This window comes from Ursus arctos, unplaced genomic scaffold (genome assembly GCF_023065955.2).
Source record: "Ursus arctos isolate Adak ecotype North America unplaced genomic scaffold, UrsArc2.0 scaffold_9, whole genome shotgun sequence".
Classification (NCBI taxonomy): Eukaryota; Metazoa; Chordata; class Mammalia; order Carnivora; family Ursidae; genus Ursus; species Ursus arctos.
Window position 1 is genome coordinate 67,825,170 of NW_026623111.1, and position 16,123 is coordinate 67,841,292.

The 16,123-nt window shown below is 40.3% G+C and overlaps 1 long non-coding RNA gene across 2 annotated transcripts in view; it reads left to right on the forward strand.

Moving 5' to 3' along the window:
* The window catches only part of LOC113263178 (uncharacterized), a 41,443-nt gene extending 25,628 nt beyond the window's left edge, over positions 1 to 15,815 (forward strand). Inside the window, exon 4 of one of the 2 annotated variants that reach the window (XR_006410713.3) lies at positions 15,645 to 15,815. This is a non-coding gene — a long non-coding RNA (uncharacterized LOC113263178). The remainder of the gene's footprint in view (positions 1 to 15,644) is intronic. The other variant, XR_003319082.4, reaches the window with a different exon arrangement.
* Positions 15,816 to 16,123: the final 308 nt, after the last annotated feature.

A 16,123-nucleotide genomic window follows, 5' to 3' on the forward strand; every position in this document is an offset into this window, starting at 1 on the left:
TTTTGTTAAGTCATGTTTAAATTGATCTATCTATAACGTGTGAGAGAAAGAATATTCCCAGATAAAGACATACACCAAAGATCAACTATAATAGGAAGGAGGATGTCCAACTGGAAAAACAGGGTATTGGTAGGTTGAGCTCTATGTTTAGTACACGACAAGTTTTGTCTTTTTTTTTTAAGTTTTTTTTTGTTTTTTTTTTTTTTGTTTTTTTTTTATGTGACAGAGAGACAGCCAGCGAGAGAGGGAACACAGCAGAGGAGTGGGAAAGGAAGAAGGAGGCTCCCAGTGGAGGAGCCCGATGTGGGACTCGATCCTGGAACTCCGGGATCACACCCTGAGCCGAAGGCAGACGCTTAACCACTGCGCTACCCAGGCGCCCAAGTTTTGTCTTTTTTTGACCATCCACTTTATGGAGCTAAGAAAACTAAGGCTCATGGTCACACTTAGTCAACGACAGATCCATGACTTAAACTCAGGTCTTCTGACACCAAACTCTATTCCCTCTATACCACTGTGCCACAAAACTACCACGCATAACGTGTAATATAAAGCAGTGTATATGTGTATACATTTATAATTTATACCCACCTCCAAACTTTGAGGTAGCAGTATAAGGCAGAGTCAGGCAGGAGTCTGTCAATGGTAACCTCCTAAATGTCTTCATGTGACCCTTCCATCCCCACAGCCGCCATCTATGATTAGCTCTCACCTTCCAAGTTCCTTGCTCAAAAAAAAATTCTACATTTTCTTCTATTAATATATTTGTTTATCTTTCATACCTATGCTCTTAGATAATCTTTAGTGTCCCTTTGTACATAATATTAGGAAGGGATCCAGTTTTATTGTCTCCATATGGCAATCTCATTTCTGATTTATTTCTGTCAAAAACATCCAGCATTTATTACTGTTTTTTTGTGATATGCCCTAATAGCTGATAAAACAAGATCTATTTTTGGGGTGCCTGGGTGGCACAGCGGTTAAGTGTCTGCCTTCGGCTCAGGGCGTGATCCCGGCGTTGTGGGATCGAGCCCCACATCAGGCTCCTCTGCTATGAGCCTGCTTCTTCCTCTCCCACTCCCCCTGCTTGTGTTCCCTCTCTCGCTGTCTGTCTCTATCTCTGTCAAATAAATAAATAAAATCTTAAAAAAAAAAAAAAACAAGATCTATTTTTATTCTACTTTTCCAAGGTCAACTTCTTTATTTCCAGGGTTTTGCTCTTTTCTATGAGTGAGTTTATCAAGTTTCTTAAAATTTTCAACTAAAATTTTGATTGAATTTGCATTGAATTTATAGACTAATTTGGGAAAGTTAATATCTTTTATAATGTTATCCAACCCAAATGCATGGAATGTCTTTTCACTCGTTCAGATCATCCTCTAAGTCCTTTATTGCCGTTTGACATTTTTCTCCATAAATGTATTGCTGCTAAGTTAAATGGTATCTTTTCTTAAATTATATTTTCTAGTTTATTATTGCTAATGTGGAGAAAGGAAACTAATTTGTGTATGTTGTGCTGGTATCTGAAATATTGTTCAACTCTCATATTAGTTCTGATAAGTTCATGATTTGAGTCTGGTGGTTATTCTCCATTGACGATTATATTATCTGGAAAAATATCAGAGTTTTATCTTTCCTCTGATATCCCTTCAGCTTTTTTTTTCTTTCCTAATACCATTGGCCAAAACCACTAATTCTACACTAAATTTCACCAGTAGTAGTGGACACTGTTTTCTTTTTTCCTGATCTCAAAGGACTACATTTTAGATTTTGCTGTTTGTTTTCCTGTTCACTGTTGAGTTTATACTGCACATTAATTATATCTTAAAACTTGGGTGGAAATTGGAGTGCCTGGCTGGCTCATTCAGGGGAGCATGTGACTCTTGATCTCAGGGTCATGAGTTCAAGCCCCACACTGGGTGTAAAGATTACTTAAATAAATAAACTTTTAAAAATGTATAAATACACTTAAAAAAAAAACTTGGGTAGAAATTATCTGTATAACTATGTAGGACTTGAAGTTTTGTTGTTTTGATTAATCCTTATTGATCTTTTCAAGTTCTCTTTCTTCTTGGATTATTTTTGCAGTTTGTGTTTCTTGGGTTTTGTCCACTTCATTTAGGTTTTAAAATGTATTTACGGGGTGCCTGGGTGGTTCAGTCAGTTGCGCGTCTACCTTCAGCTCAGGTCATGATCCCAGGGTCCTGGGATTGAGCCCAGCATCAGCTTCCCTGCTCAGTAGGGAGTCTGCTTTTCCCTCTCCTTCTACTCCTCCCCCCATTCATGCTCTCTCACTCTCTCTCTCTCAAATAAATAAATAAAATCTTAAAATTAAAATAAAATAAAATGTATTTACATATGCTTATTCATAAACTATTTTATTAAGTTTTAATTTCTGTTGAGACTATGGTTAATTCTCTCCCCCTTTCTATATTGTTATTTATTTGCATTCTCTCTCTCTCTCTTTCAATATTGCCAGAGATTTGCAACTCATTTAATATTTCATTACTGTTTTCTATCTTTAAAAAAATATTACTGGGGCATCTGGGTGGCTCAGTCAGTTAAGCGTCTGCCTTTGGCTCAGGTCCTGATCTCAGGGTCCTGTGATCAAATCTTGCATCAGGCTCCCTGATTAGCAGGGAGTCTGCTTCTCCCTCTCCCTCAGCCTGTCTCCCCTACTTGTGCTCTCTCTCTCTCTCTGAAACAAATAAATAAAATCTTTTTTAAAAAATTAAAAAATAAAAATAAAATATTACCACTTTTATTTCTTTATTTTATTTATTTTTATTATTTGCTTCCTTCTTATTTCTTTGGATATTACTGTTTTTCAAATATCATAATGAAATACTTAGCTGCTTTGTTTTAAAGCTGTCTTATTTCTTGGGGCACCTGGGTGGCACAGTCAGTTAAGCATTTCACTCTTGGTTTTGGCTCAGGTCATGGTCTCAGGGTTGTGAGATCGAGCCCTGCATTGGGCTCCACACTCATTATGGAGTCTGCTTGAGATTCTTCTTCTCCCTCTGCCACTCCCAGGTTCTCTGTCTCTCAAATAAATTTTAAAAGTCTAAAAAAAAAACCCAAAAAAACCAAACTCTTGTTTCTTAATAAATATATGTAAATTATATTTTTTTTCTCTAAGAACTGCTTTTGCTGTGATCCAAAAGTGTTTACATGTAGTATTTTCATTATCATTTATTTCTAAGTACTAATTTACTTTGTACTTTCCTTTTAAACATAAAGATTATTCGGTAATATGTAACTTAATTTTCAAATATGTGAAATTGCATATATCCTTTTGTAATTAAATTTTAATATACTTAAAGAAAACGCCACCCAGAAAGCACCCTAATGGACAGCGGGGAAGGGAAATAACCTCAGTAGGATTGTCTACTGTACTGAATTGAATAGTGTCCTCCCCCCAAGTACATGTCCACCCAGAACCTGTGAATGTGACCTTATTCGGACATAGCATCTTTGCAAACATAATCAAGTTAAGATAAGGTCATCTTGGACTAAGGTGGGCCCTAACCCAGTAGCTGGTGCTCAGTAACCGGAGGGAAATTTGGACATGAATATGCAGGAAATGCCATATGACCACAGAGGCAGAGATCGGAATGACACAACTGTAGGTCGAGGAACACCAAGGATTGCCAGCAACCATCAGAAGCTAGGAAGAGGAGGGAATAATCCCCCTTAGGGCCTTCAGAGAGATCATGGCCCTACTGACACTTAAATGTCAGACTTCTAGCCTCCAGAACTATGAGATAATACTTTTGGTTGTTCTAAGCCACCTGAGTTGTGGCTTAGAAATGAGGAAACTAATGTATCTGCCTCGTCTGATGTGAGAAGACAATGACGTACCTACACTGATTCGTGTGTGGTTGCTAACAGTTTGGTTGGATGGTTAAGGAAGGAATCAGATTGAAGGATGGATGACAAAGTATGGAGAAGAGGAATGTTGGCGGTCTTCTCGGAAAGGACAGAGAGTGCAAAGCTATTTTTGTCTATGTGAATGACCACCAAAGGATGTTCGCTACAGAGGAGGCTCTTAGTAATCAAGTGGACAAAATGGCATGCTCTGTGGAAGACAGACAACCTCTTTCCCCAGACACCCAGCATTTATTCAATGAGCCCATGAACAAAATGACTATGGAGGGATGGAAGCTAGACATAGACTCCACTACATGGACTTCTCATTACCAAGACTGACCTGGCTAATGCTATTGCTGAGTGCCTTATCTACCGACAGCAGAGATCAGCACTGGCCCCCCGATAAGGCACCTTTGCCCAGCCGCCTGGTAGCAGGTTGATTACACTGGAACTCTTCCATTGTTGAGAGGAGCAGAAAACCCTCTTCACAATAATAGACACATATTCTCAGTATAGACGCCTTCTCTACCCATAATTCTGCCAGGACCTCCATCAATAGACTCACAGAATGCCTTATTCACCATCGCAATATTCCAACAGCACCACTCATTTCATACCAATAGAAATGCTGCAGTGAATTTAAGCCTATAGAATTAACCAGTCTCACCACATACTCCATGATCTATAGGTAGCTGCTTTAACTTAAAGGTGTAATTGCTTACTGAAAACTCAGTTATGGTGCCAGATGTGAGACAACATCTTCAAAGACAGGGTTCAGACTTGCAAAATGCAGTATATATACTTCGAATCAGAGGTCATTATATGCTGTTGTCTCCTCCACAGCCAGAGTCCGTGGATTCAGGAATTAAGGCATATAAGTGGGAGTGGCTCCTCTCACCATTATATCACATAAGCTACTGACAAAATTTTTGCTTCCCATCTAGACAACTCAGATTTGCTGCTTTAAAGGTCTTTGTTCCAAAGGGCGGAATGCTTCCACCAGGGGACACAACGACACCTGTGCTACATTGGAAGATGAGGCTGCCACCTGGCCATCTTGGGCTTCTTATGGCACAAACCAGTGGGCAGTAAAAAACATCTCTCTACTGCTGGAGTGACTGATCCCGATTACCAAGAGGGAACTTAGGTTGCTGCTAACCCACAAGTACAAATAGGACTATATCTGCAACCCAGGGCATTTCCTGGGGGCATATCTTAGTACTTGCATGCCCAATAGTAAATGTTAACAGAAAACCATATTCGAAAAGGGGCAGGGAAAACAGTATGGAGGTTCCTCAAAAAGTTGGAAATAGAGCTACTCTACGACCCAGCAATGGCACTACTAGGTATTTACCCCAAGGATGCAAACGTAGTGATCCGAAGGGGCACCTGCACCCCAATGTTTACAGCAGCAATGTCCACAATAGCCAAACTATGCAAAGAGCCCAGATGTCCATCGATAGGGGAATAGCTAAAGAAAATGTGGTATATATATACAATGGACTATTAGCCATCAAAAGGGGATGAAATCTTGCTATTTGCAACGACATGGATGGAACTAGAGGGTATTATGTTAAGGGAAATAAGTCAATCAGAGAAAGACAATTATTATATGATTTCACTCATATGTGGAATTTAAGAAACAAAACAGAGGACCACAGGGGAAGGGAGGGAAAAATAAAATAAGACAAAATCAGAAAGGGAGACAGACCATAAGAGACTCTTCATTATAGGAAACAAACTGAAGTTGCTGGGGGGGATGTGGGTGGTGAGATGGGGTAACTGGGTGATGGGCATTAAGGAGGGCACGTGATGTAATGAGCACCAGGTGTTATACGCAACTGATGAATCACTGAATTCTTTTTTTTTTTTTTAAGATTTTATTCATTTATTTATTTATTTATTTGACAGACAGAGACAGCCAGCGAGAGAGGGAACACAAGCAGGGGGAGTGGGAGAGGAAGAAGCAGGGTCCAACCGATGAAGCCTGATGTGGGGCTCGATCCCATAACGCCAGGATCACGCCCTGAGCCGAAGGTAGACGCTTAACAACCGCGCCACCCAGGCGCCCCATGAATCACTGAATTCTACCTCTGAAACTAATAATACACTATATGTCAATTAATTGAATTTAAATAAAACAAAATTAAAACAAAAAACAAAAAGAGGCAGGAATATTGAGGACTGAGATGCTTCAAGAATGAAGATTTAGGTCACTCCACTAAGAAACTGACCAGCTGAGCTCCTAGGTGAGAGCAAAGGAAATACAGAATAAGTATTGGAAGAATGGGATATAAATATCAACTATGGCCCCGTGATTAGTTACAAAAACAAGGACTGCAGTAGTTTTGCATATTATCTCATTTGTTGTGTGTGTGCATTTATTTGTAAATATTAACCATTTTCTTTCTTCCATTATTTCATATACAAGCTTTTGGAGGTTAACTTTACAATTTAGTCCTTAGTCTTTAGGTATAGAGTATTTAGTAAAATTGTGACTGAATTTGAGAAACAATTAAACTAGCCAGTGTTAAAGTATAATTTTTTTTAAAGATTTTATTTATCCATTTGACAGAGAGAGAGACAGCCAGCGAGAGAGGGAACACAAGCAGGGGGAGTGGGAGAGGAAGAAGCAGGCTCCCAGCGGAAGAGCCTGATGTGGGGCTCGATCCCATAACACCGGGATCACGCCCTGAGCCGAAGGCAGACGCTTAACGACTGAGCCACCCAGGCGCCCCAAAGTATAATTTTTTTAAAGATTTTTTTTATTTTTAAGTAATCTCTATACCCAATATGGAACTTAAACTCATAACCTGAGATCCAGTTGCATGCTCCAGTGACTGAGCCAGCTAGGGGCCCCTAAAGTATAATTTTTTAATTTTTTATTTTTTAAATTGTGGTAAAATATTCATAATGAAATTTACTGTTTTAGCCATTTTTAATTGTACAGTTCAGTGGTATTAACTACATACATATTGTTGTGCAACCATCTACTATCTTTCTCCAGAACCTTTTCATCTTCTCAAGCTGATTCTCTGTACCAATGAAAAAATAGCTCCCCATGTCCTCCCACCAGGCCTTGGCAACCACCATTCTACTTTCTATCTCTATGAATTTGACTACTCTAGGACTGATTTATTCAAGATATATTTTTTTGAAAGTTAAGATCATGGGACACCTGGATGGCTCAGTCAGCTAAGCGTCTGCCTTCGGCTTAGATCATGATCCCGGGGTTCTGGGATCAAGTCCTGCATCAGGCTCCCTGCTCAGCAGGGAGCCTGCTTCTCCCTCTGCCTGCCGCTCCCCCTGCTTGTGCTCAGTCTCTATCTCTCTCTGAGAAATAAATAAATAAATAAAATCTTTTTTAAAAAAAGAAAGAAAGAAAAAGGGGTGCCTAGGTGGCTCAGTTGGTTGGGCGTCTGCCTTCGGCTCAGGTCATGATCCCGGCGTCCTGGGATGGAGCCTCGCATCAGGCTCTCTGCTTGGCAGAGAGCCTGCTTCTCCCTCTCTCTCTGATGTTCCCCCTGCTTGTGTGCTTGCTAGTGCTCTCTCTCTGTCAAATAAAAAAATAATAAAACCTTTCAAAAAAAGAAAACAGAAAGAAAGAAAGTGAAGATCGTAACTTTCACACAAATATAAAATAAGTATGTGTCAGGTTTCATTTACCTCATTAATTAATGAGGAACCCAGTAAGATGTTACAACTAGATCAAAGGAGAATTCAAACAACCACCACACATATATGGGATGCAAGGAATGCTAAAAAAATGGATTTACAAAAAGATACAAAATGGTCTAATCGCCAGGAAATAATCAATTGTAATCCACTAACACAATTAATTTCCATTTCTATGGGCTAAGTCATTTGCATTATTATTAGTTTTCTACCCCCCACAAAATAGTAAATAACCCCCCAAAAAACACAACGAAAGAGAAAGATAATTAGGAAATGTGCTCAAGGCAGTATATTCAATAACTATACACATAGAACATGGATGAATAATGACAAAATAACACTGAGTGGGGCAAAAAAATTGGAGAGGACTGTTACAGTTTGTTGCTTGTCAGCTCCAAAGCCACCTGGAGCTGGGCCCCGTGAACTCCTCTCCTTTGCCAGCTGGTGCAGTGTTGGGCCTTACAGCAGAGGGCACTGGAGGGACACTGCAAGCTGTAGCAGAGGGGTGGCTTCCCTGCCTACATCTTCCTGTTCTGCGATGTCTCCTATGAAGACGCAGAGGCCCATTCCACCACCACCCTAAATGGACCGCTTCCAGTTGCCAGTTCCTGGCCTGCAGGCTGCGCCCCAGCTCTGGGCTGTTGCAGCACTCACTGACCTTGTCCGTCATCAAGCAGGCTGCAGCCTTATCCTCTCCAAGGACTTCTGAACCTCAGCTTCGTTTTGGGGGTGGGGTCTGTTCCAAGTGGGTGGGTGGATATTCTCCCAAGCATAGAGGTAGTGATGTGACTTACTTTTGCTGTTCTGTAGAGTTATCTTTTACCTCTCTTAATAGTTCACCACCTTTTATTAGTTCATAACTGTTACATTAAATATGCCCTGATGAATTATGGGCGTGGTCTGTTTCTAGACTGATACAAACATAACCTTACTTATTTTCTTCCTATTCATTTCTTAAACTGGTCACATCCTTATTATTACTCGAATGAATATTATTAGCATGCTCTCCTGTCCCTTTCATATCCTCCCAAAGCATCCATCCATTATATTAGTAATATCTAGGATTTTAGTTCTGCATTGTAATAGATATATTTTCTCTTTTCTTTGGTTCTAGTTGCTTTTTCTTTTTTAAGGCTATAACAAGCTTTACCTAAATATATGATACAGTTACTTCTGATATCTCTTAAAACACATCAGGATTTTTTATTTTTCTTCTCATTTTTGTACTTCCTCAAGAATGTTTTCAATGTGAGTCTTTCTGTGGCAAATTTTCTGAGAACTAGTATACTTGAGACTGAATATCACTTTTCCTATGCCTTTATATTTGAAAGACAATCTGGTTGAATACAATATTCTAGGCTCAAGGTTGTTTTTTTTTTTTTCAGTATAACATATACTACTTCTTTGTCTTCCTGCAGCCAGTATGCTGTTGAGAAGTCTAACATCAGTATGATTCCTATTCCTTCGCAGATTATATATTTTCTCTTTCTAGAAAGTTTCAGACCTTTTCTTTATCTCTAGTATGCTCTCACTATAACTTGTCTAGGTCTGATTTTTCCTTATGTCTTCTCTGAACTTCCCGATCTGAAATCATTCTTCATTAGTTATGAGAAATTTATTATTCAACTATATCCTGTTCTTCTTTATTCTTTTAAATTTTGTCTTTTGAGACTCCTCTTACAAAGATGCTGACACTATTACTTCTATTCTCCATATCTCTTTCCTATGCTTTATTCATTATCATTTCCTGCTAGCTTTTCCATTTGTTTGATATGAGTTTCTAAAGGAGAGATCAGCAAGCTACAGCCTATGGGCTAAATCCAGCTTGTCATCGGTCTTTGTAAATAAAGTTTTATTGAAATAGTTATGTTCATTCACTTATGTATGATCTTGAGTAGTTGCAACAGAGACCATGTGACAAACAAAGTTTAAATATTTTAAATACTTGCCATCTGGCCCTTTACAGAAAAAGTTTGCCAATCCCTACTCTACATGATAGGAACAATTTTCTTCTTTTTATCCTGAGGGCCTAGAATGTACCTTGCCCAGGTTTGTTGAATGAATGAATAAATAAGCTTTGAAGGACAAATATTTTATCAATATGTAGAACTGAGAGAGAGATTATTTCAAAAGATGAAAAGAGAGCATTCTAGCTAAAGGGAACAGAAACAGTATAAGCAAAGAAGTACCCAGGTGGCTCAGTTGGTTAAGCATCCAACTCTTGATTTCAGCTCAGGTCTTGATCTCAGGGTCATGAATTCAAGTCCCACACTGGGCTCTATTGCTGGGCATGGAGCCTACTTAAAAGAATAAATAAATTTGTTAAAAAGAAAAGAAAAGAAACAGTATAAGCAAAGACGTAAAAGTGAAAAGAATAGATTTCCAGCAGAGCAAAATATTTAACAAAAGTGAAGCTGGAAAGGCTGATGAAGAACTCTTTTGGGAAGTCTGGGGTCTAGAATAGGGAGTTGGTGCTTAGTTTTCTTTGCAATTGCCAGATATGTCACATGACCAAAGATGCTTTAGGAGGACTCATCTGGCAGCATTGTGGAGAACACACTAGAGAGTGAAGACAGAAGAGGGATGGAGAACAGTTCAGAAGCTACTAGAATAGCGAAATACAAAGGAGCTCACTCAGTGTGGTGCTGTAAGCTCAGAGACACAATGCAGCTTGACGGAGTCACTGTACTTGGTCTACATCCCAGCCCCACAGTAGCCTAACTGTGGGATAAGCAAGTTGCTCAGTCTTTCTGCATTTCAGTCTCTTTGTCTGTAAAATATGGTGATTCAGTGTGGATCCAATTAGGAAAATAACACTCATGCCAGGTAATTTAATAGAATTTAATAAGGGAATACAGTCTTACAGACTGAAGAGTTGAAAGACCAAACAGGGGATTAAGCAACTGCAGGAAGTGATGGCCACTTCCAAGGCTGGGACTAAGGGAAGACTGTGTTAGCAGAACCCAGGAGGCAGAGCCGCTGATCGGGATCTGTGGGAGCTAAACCTAGAGAGGAGGTGCAGCCACCAGCTCAGAGCCATGCCCAAAGCAGAGAGCAAAGAGACACACTCTGGAGTCTCCTCTCTCCCTGCCCTACAATCTCCTCCCATGACATCTATTGGCCAAACCTAGACAGAAGTCAGTTTCCCAGCGAAGAAACCTAAGAAAGGTGATTTGCAAGAATCAACCCCTTGTGATTCACAGCAGAGTGGACTGGATGTGAGGCAAATGGGCAACTCCACAGCACACATGGCTATATCACCGGACGCTACTGTGAGCAGCTCGGTTCAGTCTACACACTGGGCCACCACATAGTATACAATCAGTAAATGGTCAAGGGCTGGGGGGTTTTCTTACCCTTTCTTACATCTCTATCCTCATCTTTTACCAACCTCCTCCTGATTTCGAACATACTGAAGTATTTCTAGTTTCTAACATTCACCGTGAACTCCATCACTTTGGGACTTGTACGTATTTAGCTCCCTTTGCCCACACAGCATTGTGCCCTTTCCTGATGACTCACATTGCCCCCAACTCTCTCTTTCTCTTTGTTATTATCCTAGGTTCTGCCTCTGGTAGGATGTCATCCCTGAGTCCATCAGGGTTTGTTAGATGCCCCGATCTATGCTCTGATAGCATTCTATGCATACTTCTTTCATAGCACCAGGCAGACTGTATGACAATGAGTTTATCTCTTTTAGTTTTCTGCTGCGTAACAAATTACCACAAACCTAGCAATTGAAAACAACGCACATTTTTTTTTTAAGATTTTATTTATTTATTCAACAGAGATAGAGACAGCCAGCGAGAGAGGGAACACAAGCAGGGGGAGTGGGAGAGGAAGAAGCAGGCTCATAGTGGAAAAGCCTGATGTGGGGCTCGATCCTATAACGCCGGGATCACGCCCTGAGCCGAAGGCAGACACTTAACCGCTGTGCCACCCAGGCGCCCCAGCAACGCACATTTTTGACCTCACAGTTTCTATAACTAAGAAGGCCAGCATGCTTTACCTGGGCCCTCTGCACAGGATCCTACCAGGCTGAAATCAAGGTGTTGGCCCACTGTATCCTCCTCTGCAGGCTTGACCAAGGAAAGATGCCTTTCCAAGTTCCCTTGGCAGAATTCATTTCCTTGCAGTTGTATGACTAAGGTTCCTGTTTTATTGCCAGCTGGTGGCCAAAGACCACTCTCAGTTCCCAAAGACACTTTCCGGTCCTTGTTATACGGCCCTCTCTACAATACAGTAATTTGCTCCTTCAAGGTCAATAGGAGAGCTTCTGCTATAGCTTCAAAAATCTCTGCTCTCCTCCTCCTTGAGCCCATAGATCCTCTTTTAAAAAAGAGCTCACCTGATTAGGTTGGGCTGACCTACATTCAAGGAGAGAAAAATTAAATAGCAAATACACCCCAGGACTGGGAATCTTGGGGGCCATTTAGAGTTCTGCCTTCCATACTCTCCTTCTAGATGTGAGCTGTCCAAGGACAAGACAAGTTTCTTACTTGTCATTATATCCCAGAATTGAACAAAATTAGTACCTGACACTTAGTAGCTACTCAATGAAAGAATGAAGAACTACAACAAGAAAGGAAAGGGAACTTGTAGGGGAGGAAGATATTTAAATGGAAAGTTAAATATGACTTGGTAGATAATGGACTTTTGAATGTGAATCCTGGGTCCATAATGGTACCATTATAAAAAGTTGAACACCAAATAGGAGGATTTGAGTTGGGTGGGTTATGGAAGAATAGGTGGACAGAATGAAATAATATGTATTTCATGCTTCACATGCTGAGTTTGTTTTGCTTATGGCACAATCACCACGTGGAAATTTCCTGCGAACAAATGAAGGTGAAAGTCTAGAAAAAACTTAGAAGAAAGGTATGGGTCCAGGTGAATCATAGTATTGAGTATTGAATTCTTGAAGTTGTGCCATACTTTGTAAGGTACTCTTTTTTTTTTTTTTAAGATTTTATTTATTTGACAGAGAGAGAGAAACAGTGAGAGAGGAACACAAGCAGGGGAAGTGGGAGAGGGAGAAGCAGGTTTCCCGCTGAGCAGGGAGCTGGATATGAGGTTTGATCCCAGGACTCTGGGTTCATGACCTGAGCCAAAGGCAGACACTTAACGACTGAGCCACCCAGGTGCCCCAGGTTTCGGGTACTCTTACCACCAATCCTTCTCCCATGGGGGCACCATAACTTGACTCTTGTATTCTGGCTCTGATTCATGTCTTTCCCTTTTCCACTTCCCAGCTATTTGATTTTCCCATAATTAATCAGATTTTTCTTATCCTCGTCCTATTTAACCCTCCAGATGTAACTGTCAGAATAAAAACCCATAGCCAACTCTCTCGGGCCTGCTGATGCGGATTTAACATCTGCATGGTGAGAACATGACCTTGAGCTACAGAAGAACCGGGTTCAAGTACTGACTCTCTTTATTGGCTGTATAATCATGATCGGGATGATCTCTCTGAGCTTATTCCAATTTATACATAAATTAGATATATACACATGTTTTCAAGAGAATTAGATAACATTTTGTGTGTGAAATATCTGATAAATTGTAGAAATTCGGTTAAATCCCTGCATTAACTTCTTAGAGAAAAATATGGATGCTGTACTCATATTCTTTTGCTCCAGATTCATTGGGATTTTTCAAATTACTATTATAAATATTAAATCAGTTTAACAATATTCCACATGACGAAAAAACATTCATAATCCCCACTGGGATTGGGAAGTAGTATGTAGCAGCAATGAGTAAAAACTCACACACAATATGAAACTCATATTGCACTGGTTAGAAAGAGTGATATCAGGTTACGTGGAACCATATTTTCTGCTAAATATTCATGATGAAATAAAGACAGTTATTTTATTTACAGTAATATTGCATCTTTTTTTTTTTTTTTTTTTTTTTAGTTCTTTTTAGAGCAAAAGGTAGCAGGTTTACATTTGCATATCTGCCTCCCAGGTTGAGATGTAAAGCTAGGAATTTCTGTATCTGCCTACAATCTATGCTGAGCTCTCAGCACACTTCTTATGTGGCCTCGGGGATTTTGACGACAGCCTTCCAGTCTCGTATTCATTTTCATAAGGTAGCCACAGTAGTTTGTCTAAAATGCAGCCTGGGGGCGCCTGGGTGGCTCAGCCGATTAACCAACTGCCTTCGGCTTAGGTCATGGTCACAGGGTCCTGCTGTGGGGCTCCTTGCTTGGGCAGGGAGTCTGCTCCTCCTCTCCCTATGCCTGCCTCTCCCCCTCCTTGTGCTGTCAGATAAATAAATAAAATCTTTTAAAAAAAATGAAATGAAATGAAATGAAATGAAATGAAATAAAATAAAATAAAATAAAATAAAATAAAATAAAATAAAATAAAATGAAATGCAGCCTGATTGAATCTTAGGATGAAAGGAAAACTCTAGGTTGGCATGGTGGGTACTTTACCAGCAGCTTCCTGTTGACCTTTCCTGTCTTCTATCTTATCACTGCCCCTCGTAATCTTTGCCCCAAGATCCTACTACCCCTCTTTGTGTTCTTTTTGGGGGAGCTGGCTCTTCCACCACTTTCCCTTACCTGGTTTAGTCTAAGCCTTCCACCTCCCTCCTCATTACACACCTCATCTTCTCCTCATCTACACACCTCCCAACTCTGGGTTGATTGTTTTCTTTTACAAGTGTATACTCAGCTTTCAATTTGGTTGGGATTTATTTACACTTTAAAGAAATTATCCCTTTGAAATATACATGTAGTAATTTTGAAGTAACGTAATTTAAACTGCGGGTCCTGCTGACTACAGAGTTGAGGAGCGCTTCAGGCTGGCCAAGCAAACAGCCGTCTGTGCCGTGATGCAGGCACATTTCCTGCCGGTCTCCATTTAACATCATGTTCCTGCCCCTTTGTACCATTAGGGTGCTCTGAGAATACAGCCTACGAATTTCTGTGAGTCTCAGGGGATTCACTGGTTTATCTTTAAATTTTAAGTAAAAACATGGCTGAAAATTGTCAAGTAGCATCCCAGGAGTCCTCGCATGAAGAGGCAGTTTTAAAAGTACTCTTTAAAGAGGGAAAAGGGGGGTGCCTGAATGGCTTAGTCAATTAAGCATCTGATTCTTGATTTCAGCTCAGGTCATGATCTCAGGGTCATAAGATCCAGCCCTGCAGTGGGTCTATGTTGGGCGTGGAGTCTGCTTAAGATTCTCTCTCTCCCTCTCCCTCCGCCCCTCGGTAGTAATCTCTACACCAACATGGGGCCCAAACTCAGGATCCCAAGATCAAGAGTCACATACTCTTCTCACTGAGTCAGCCAGGTGCCTCAGGCAACTTTTTGAAACAAACAAACAAACAAACAAACACAAAACTTCACTAGAATAACCATCCCGCTTTTTATTATGAAAAAATTAAGGGTTGCCTGGGTGGCTCAGTCAGTCGGTTGTCTGCCTTTGGCTCAGGTCATGATCCCAGGTCCTGGAATTGAGTGCCACCATGGGCTCCCTGCTCATTGGGGAGCCTGCTTCTCCCTCTCTTGCTCCCCCTGCTTGTGCTCTCTGTTTCTGTCAAATAAATAAATAAAATCTTTAAAAATATTAATTTGGGGGCACCTGGGTGACTCGGTTAAGCGGCTGCCTTCAGCTCAGGTCACGATCCCAGGGTCCTGGGATTGAGTCCTGCATGAGGCTTCCTGCTTGGCAGGGAGCCTGCTTCTCCCTCTGCCTGCCACTCTCCTTGCTTGTACTCTCTCTCTGTGAAATAAATAAAATCTCTTAAAAAAATTAAGTTTGACTTAAGTGTTTTTATTTATTTATTTTTTTTAAAGATTTTATTTATTTATTCGACAGAGATAGAGACAGCCAGCGAGAGAGGGAACACAAGCAGGGGGAGTGGGAGAGGAAGAAGCAGCCTCATAGCGGAAGAGCCTGATGTGGGGCTCAATCCCGTAACGCCGGGATCACGCCCTGAGCCGAAGGCAGACACTTAACCGCTGTGCCACCCAGGCGCCCCTGATTTAAGTGTTTTTAAATAAGCTGCCATCTTTTCCAGAAATTAATCAATAGAAGTATGCATTGGAATTATTTATTTACTTGTTTGTTTCTGCTAGGCGCTGGAACCTTTGTTATTGATACGGCCCATCACCTAGCACATTGCCTTAAGAATATTCATATAAATGGAATGGACTACTCTCTGAAGCAAAACTACATCATCTTCTACAGAAAATTTTTGCAAAATTACATCCTTCAGCTCCAAAAGCAGGAAAATAAAATTATCAAACTTTCACTGTCAACATTATTTACTAAGCTGACCGCACCGTTTGAAGGTATTAGGAGATAGTATGGGATGATAAAAAGGAACATGACAAAGGAAAAAATGTTAGATAGGAGTGGTAAACACCCTTAGGTTATAAAACATTATTCACATATATATTACAATGAAATGTATTAGTTCCATAACAAAAAGGTTAAAGTATTTGTTATGATTAGAATAGATACCAATCTCTATTAGAAACTTTTAAGAACTATACAAACACCCATCTGTCAGAGGTGACTCCTGCTCAGAGATGACCTCTAAAGCTTTCATCTA